The sequence below is a fragment of the Branchiostoma belcheri genome, unplaced genomic scaffold (assembly GCF_001625305.1).
Source record: "Branchiostoma belcheri isolate BF01 breed outbred unplaced genomic scaffold, Haploidv18h27 scaffold23, whole genome shotgun sequence".
In the NCBI taxonomy this organism is placed as follows: domain Eukaryota; kingdom Metazoa; phylum Chordata; class Leptocardii; order Amphioxiformes; family Branchiostomatidae; genus Branchiostoma; species Branchiostoma belcheri.
In genome coordinates this window covers 755925-762008 of record NW_017803824.1, presented here as the reverse complement: position 1 = coordinate 762008, position 6084 = coordinate 755925, and positions in this window count along the sequence as shown.

Genomic DNA, 6084 nt, shown 5'->3' with positions numbered 1-6084 from the left:
TTAGAGAAACGTAATAAATATTCCTGACGATGTCGCATGGCAAGAGACATTCCAATGGACAAGATCAACCTTTAGTCAATTGACATTCAAATGTATAAAAACAATTAGTAATATTTTCGGTAATAGATTACGTGGAAATAACATTCAGTGTAGTACTCCCCTCTTATTTCAGAGAAACGTAATAAATATTCCTGACGTGATTGACGCCAGGTGAGGGCATCATTTTTCAGCGGAGCGGCCATATCTGAGCACTTAGGGACCCATCGGTCTCCTGCCGGGGTCATTTGATGAATTACAGCGTGTAATCTGTGGCGCAACATGCGCTCTTATCGGCACGTTCTGCCGGCATGAAGATATGTATCACCCCGTCCACCACAAACTACATCCATCGTTAACATGATGGAAATCTAGCACCCACCAGACTCCTTTGCAGGCTGGATAAATAGTAGAAATCGGTCTAGAGAGAATGTAGCTGGCCAGGGGAGTTGGCCTTGCCTCTACCAGGCTTCAGGAGGCGGCTGGAAAGAGTAGAAGAAGACCAAATTGAAATAGAGAGAAAGCGGAGTTGCTGGAAAAAACAGTTTGCCGCTCACGAAGCCTGGTAGAGGCTACAATTTTCCTGCATCTTTGCAGGCAAACTGGACCCTTTCTGGCCGACCTACTCCCCTGGCCAGCTACATTCTTTTTAGGCCGATTTCTACTATTTATTCACCCTGCAAAGGAGTGACACGGTATGAAGATATTATCTTCCCGTCCACCACAAACTACATTCATCGTTAACATCATGTAAATCTAGCCCCAACCAGACTCCTTTGCAGGCTGAATAAATAGTAGAAAAAGGGTGGTTTTGCCGGCTATACAGAAGCTGGTGTGTTACGCCGAAGGGCGGTTATACCGGCTATACAGACACAGAATTCATAGTCAGTATTTGGCAGGTTACTCACAACCCTGATGGCCTTAGCAGTAGAGCAATGTGTCAGACAGTAATGTGTCAGACATACTAAAGTCATTGTCACATTGTTCTTTCTTATCTTACGTCACACAACCCTTCAACAACGAACATCAGCGTGAAGACATTGTCCAGAATGTCTTGTCCAGAATGACTAGTCCAGCAGTAATGGGTCCGTCTGTATTGCAAGGATCTGTTCAGAATCCTAACGACTAGAGGATGCTAGCGAAGGGATAAAAGAAACAATATTGTGACAGGCATTATGTATATGTTATAGAGAAGTCACAAGCAATAATGGTTGTCAGTGTGATTCTGAAGGTATGAGTCTTATTTATTGTTATAGCTCACGTTGTGTGCAGAGAACATATCTTTATTTCATGACCATGCGCTCGGCGAATACTGCAATTCCTGATTTTTTCACTGTACTGTTGTGTTTACTGTTTTCACTGTCACTTCTGTACCGTGAACTTATCATTACAGTGAACAAATAATTCCTGGACTTTCTCCTTCTTGCACCTGTCGCCACCATGAATACATCATTCCGTGAGCATGTCCATTTTCTTCAGACCGTGAACTTTTGCTACCATGAACATTAAGTGACTTCGGAAGACAAGGTAGCAAAAACGCATACGATTCAGGCTTTAATCGCTAAACTATTGATATACATATTATTTATCCTATTGGAGCTTCTCTGAGACTCCTAAAACCCTTCAGCAGCAAGTGACAAATGGATAGAAGTTGTGTCATTGACCTGGCTCTCATTGATTTTCTTCCAAACCTGAAATCTCAGGCCCAATGTGTGAAGTACCGTGAACGGATCGTGGTTACATTATAGATGAGTCTGAATGCAGTAGTAAGTCGGTGGTAGAATATTCCCTTTCAGTTGACTAGTCTTAAGAACTCGCACCCTTCATCTTCCTTCCTTTCTCTGTGTCTTGGATCACGGAAGACAAGTACAATCCATGCTCAGGGTGGTTAGGCTTGATTGGGTACGTAGACCTTCCGGGATCTTAAGGAGACGAACTAACAACGTTCTTGATTATCTGTCCTCCCAGGTTACCCCCGTACGGGTACTTTACACAGTAGGTCGACTAAGCAATTCCGTTTGTTGCGATAGCTTTCGTAATGTCTGGAGATCTTGTCTCGCCAGTGATTTAGTTCAGAAAGGTTGCAAGTCATACGTACATTAATGTTGGCATCTTTGATATCTTAACATGATATACAGTCATGTTTAATAAACACCGGTACAAGAGGGAGACAGTATTCATGATGAATATTACCGAAACTAAGTTGCCAACGAAATAAAACTGCAAAGTTATCAAAAAGTCCACGGAAATGTCTTCAGAGTAAACGATGCCAGTTGTCCAAGTCAATTTGGAGGGATTTTAACCTAGAGGTGACTCATTGCAGAGCTTGAATGCTAGTTTCTTTTGATTCCATATTAAAGCAGCAAAGTTATCAAAAAAGTCCACGGAAATGTCTTCGGAGAAAACGATTCCAGTTGTCCAAGTCAATTTGGAGAGATTTTAACCTAGAGGTGACTCATTGCAGAGCTTGAATGATAGTTTCTTTTGATTCCAAAATAAAGCAGCAAAGTTATCAAAAAAGTCCACGGAAATGTCTTCAGAGTAAACGATGCCGGTTGTCCAAGTCAATTTGGAGGGATTTTAACCTAGAGGTGACTCATTGCAGAGGTTGAATGCTAGTTTCTTTTGATTCCAAAATAAAACAGCAAAGTTATCAAAAAGTCCACGGAAATGTCGTAGTAGCCGATTCCAGTTGTCCAAGTCAATTTGGAGGGATTTTAACCTAGAGGTGACTCATTTCAGAGCTTGAATGCTAGTTTCTTTTGAGACATCCCAAACGCTATATCTCGAAGGTTATTTGCAGGCGGATTTCGCCTTATGCAACCCGATTATTCGACCTTCATGGCCCCAGAAGAAACTACGGCAGATTTCCGGCGGATTTTCCATGCCTGCAATCTTGACCAGGGAACGGCGGGTGTGTGAGGAGCCTGCCAAACATTCCCGGGAAGTCGCCCGGACTGCGAATGAGCTCCTTCGAGCCGCACCAGAGGTCACGTCCTTGGGGAAGGTCAAACTTGCGAAGGGGAAAATCCAGACGGAATAGCGCATTACTGGAAGCACTGACCTTTCCTGGAACTTGGCAGCGAACTTCGTGGAAACTGAGACGGTCTTCTTGTGTGCATAAAAGCGAACTTATGCTCCTTAGTCTCAGGACTTTTAAACAAACATTAGAAGCAGGACTTCTCAGGACTTTTAACACAGATCATTAGGAGCAGGACTTCGTAGGACTTTTATACAGAGCATTAGGTGCAGGATTTGACACTCTTGATGTTTAGGATGTTGTAATTTTAGTAATAGTTTATGTAATGTATATTTGTTGTGTGTAGTTTTATATGTATCCAGGATTACCTGAAAAGCAGGCCAAATTGGCCTGAGTTGTAATTACTGGTTAAATAAAATAAATTGAAATTGAAACCTCGAAGGTCGCGTAACTCAATGAGGAACTGATAGAACAATGCAGAGTCATTAGGGAGGCCAAAGTGAAATATTCCTGGGAAGCATTTTTGAAGGCATATATCTTAAGAAATAAACATCATTGACAATCCATTTCATTGTTGTCAATAGTACTTACTCAGGTTAATAACCACTGAAAATTTCAGAGACCTGCAATGCTGGAAAGTACTGATTTATTGGCGTTGAAAGTGAAAAAATATCACAAATATTGCTTAAAAAATGGTGGTAATCTTGCTCACAGAGATCTAGCCGCCAAATAGCGAAAGGCACCATTTAGAATGAAGATCGCATTCAAGTATGTGACGTTTATTCTGACATTTCTGAGACTTAGATCGAAAGACTCCCCAACTTTTCTTCTTAGGAAGGATTTGGTTTTATCAACCTACCGGGGATTTACTTCGTCTATTCCGGCTTCATACATATTCTGCTGGCAGCCCTCTCTATCTGATACTCCTCTATCCTTCCGTGCCTTCAATAAACGTTGATCCTGCCTGAGTTGAGACGTTAATGCGATTGAAGCTGACGAAACCAAACAGCTTTGTTGGAAATGTCACCCCTGACGACGTGCGTCAGAGATTATCCGCATTCCAAGGAAGAAACTTTTCAGAGCCTGGGAGTAATTTGGGTGGTGAAGAAAACTAAACTGTATTACGCCCAGAAGGCAAATTGGAACCACATTCAGATAAACCTTTCTATATAGAATCTGTCGGTTCAACTATCCTTTCATATGATTCCCTCTGGCTCGGTCTGAAAGCAACAATTCAAGCTCCTTTGTGATATTTCAGTATAGTGCCTGCTAGAAAAGCTAACGATGAAAGATTGCCTACGAATTGATCCTTCTATAGACTGAGCTACATCCTTTAGATCATGTACAGGGCCGCCCCTTTCTTTTACACGTAGTACATTGTAGATTAGGGCCGAGGCCGTACAACAGCTATCTCTTCAATACAAAAATAATATAAGGTAATATAAAAGACTGTTTTGTTACTTGAAACAATACCGAAACTCGTGATTAGCCTCACTCGATTGTAACACTATATCAAAGACTTGTGCTAGCCCCTGTTGTTTGAGTAATTAGGATTTATTGGGTTTCATTCTATATTAGGTCTTATTGCATACTTTTTTGTACTTTGCCATACATTGTACTATGTCCAATTGTCGTGCAGTGAAGTTCTTCTCCAATAAGGTGTAAAAGCGACCCCTGGCGGATAGAAACGTCAGTCATTTTATGTCCGCAGATAAAGTATTAAGGTTTGCAAATACATCAACAAACGCAAAAGACTACACCATAATACAAGTTGTGAGCTCAGTAAATGACTTCCATCTTCTCGCACCTAAAAATAACGAACTCTGAGCTTCCCTTTGCCCTAACACGGCCCACGCATGTGTTTTGACACATCGAACGCTTAGTAACGGAGTTATCTCAAACTTCAGGCAAGGCGAGGGAAGTGTTGGATGTTTGAAGCGGCGGTCTGTGTACAGTGGACATTAATAAGACTCCCTTGGCGGTCGTTAGTACCGGGACACTACAGGATGACATTTGGTAGAGAGAACCCATTTCGCCGTCCTGTGTGGCGTGAACGTTTATTGGTTGGTTTATTGGTTTAAAACTCTCCTTTAGCTGCCCACCCGAGGGTGACAGCTATTCTTCCAGGAGAGAGTATACACATAAACGTAACAAAACATCAAAACACATACATATATACATCATCATATTTACATCAACATACACAGTATATATACAATTAATATTCAATCTTAGTTTACTGACAATTCTGTATAGCTTGTTTCAGTCTGTCTTTGATGAGAGTTTTAAAACTGGTAGGTATTGATTTTCTGATATGACATGGAAGTGTGTTATACATATTGAGCATCTGTAGAGGAAAGATTTAGTAGCTGCCGATGTTCTTGGCTTTGGCAGCTTAAAATTATTCCTTGCTGCAGATGTCGTACTGTAACCGTGCTGGTTAGATACAAGCTGTAGTTTACTGTAAAGTGTTGTTGGTTGCTTATAGAAAAGCAACTTGTGGAAGGTACACAAGTAACCTTTTCAAGTTCGCGTCTGTAACCTTAAGGGATTCAGTAATGTGAAGGACGTAGGATGATTCATACACACATTAGGCCATGTTGATTTGATTATATGGATGACATCCACGCGCGCATGAATTTTCGGCCGTTTCCAAAAAAAAAAGTTTTCAACCATACTGTAAATCGTGCAAAACAGTTGCTAAATGAGCAAAAATATACCATAAGTTGCAAGGAAAAAATTTAGAAACGATACCAATGTCGTAGAATGCCAAAATCAAAGGAAAAAAGACAAAAATGTAAAGAAATGAATTCGAAGAGTAGATTATTCGCCATAACATATTCTGTGCCATTTGTTCAACCTTCATGACCACGTAGATTTCATAGTGAAAGCAACTTTTTTTGTTGCTAAACTTTTTTTTATTCGCACGCGCACATCAGTTTTGGGGTTCCCAGAGGATGTCATCCATATAATCAAATCAACATGGCCTTATTGATATATAGACAAGAAGGGTAGCATGCAAAGTGGAACATTTAGTATGTTTACTGAGGCATATCTCATACCTTTTT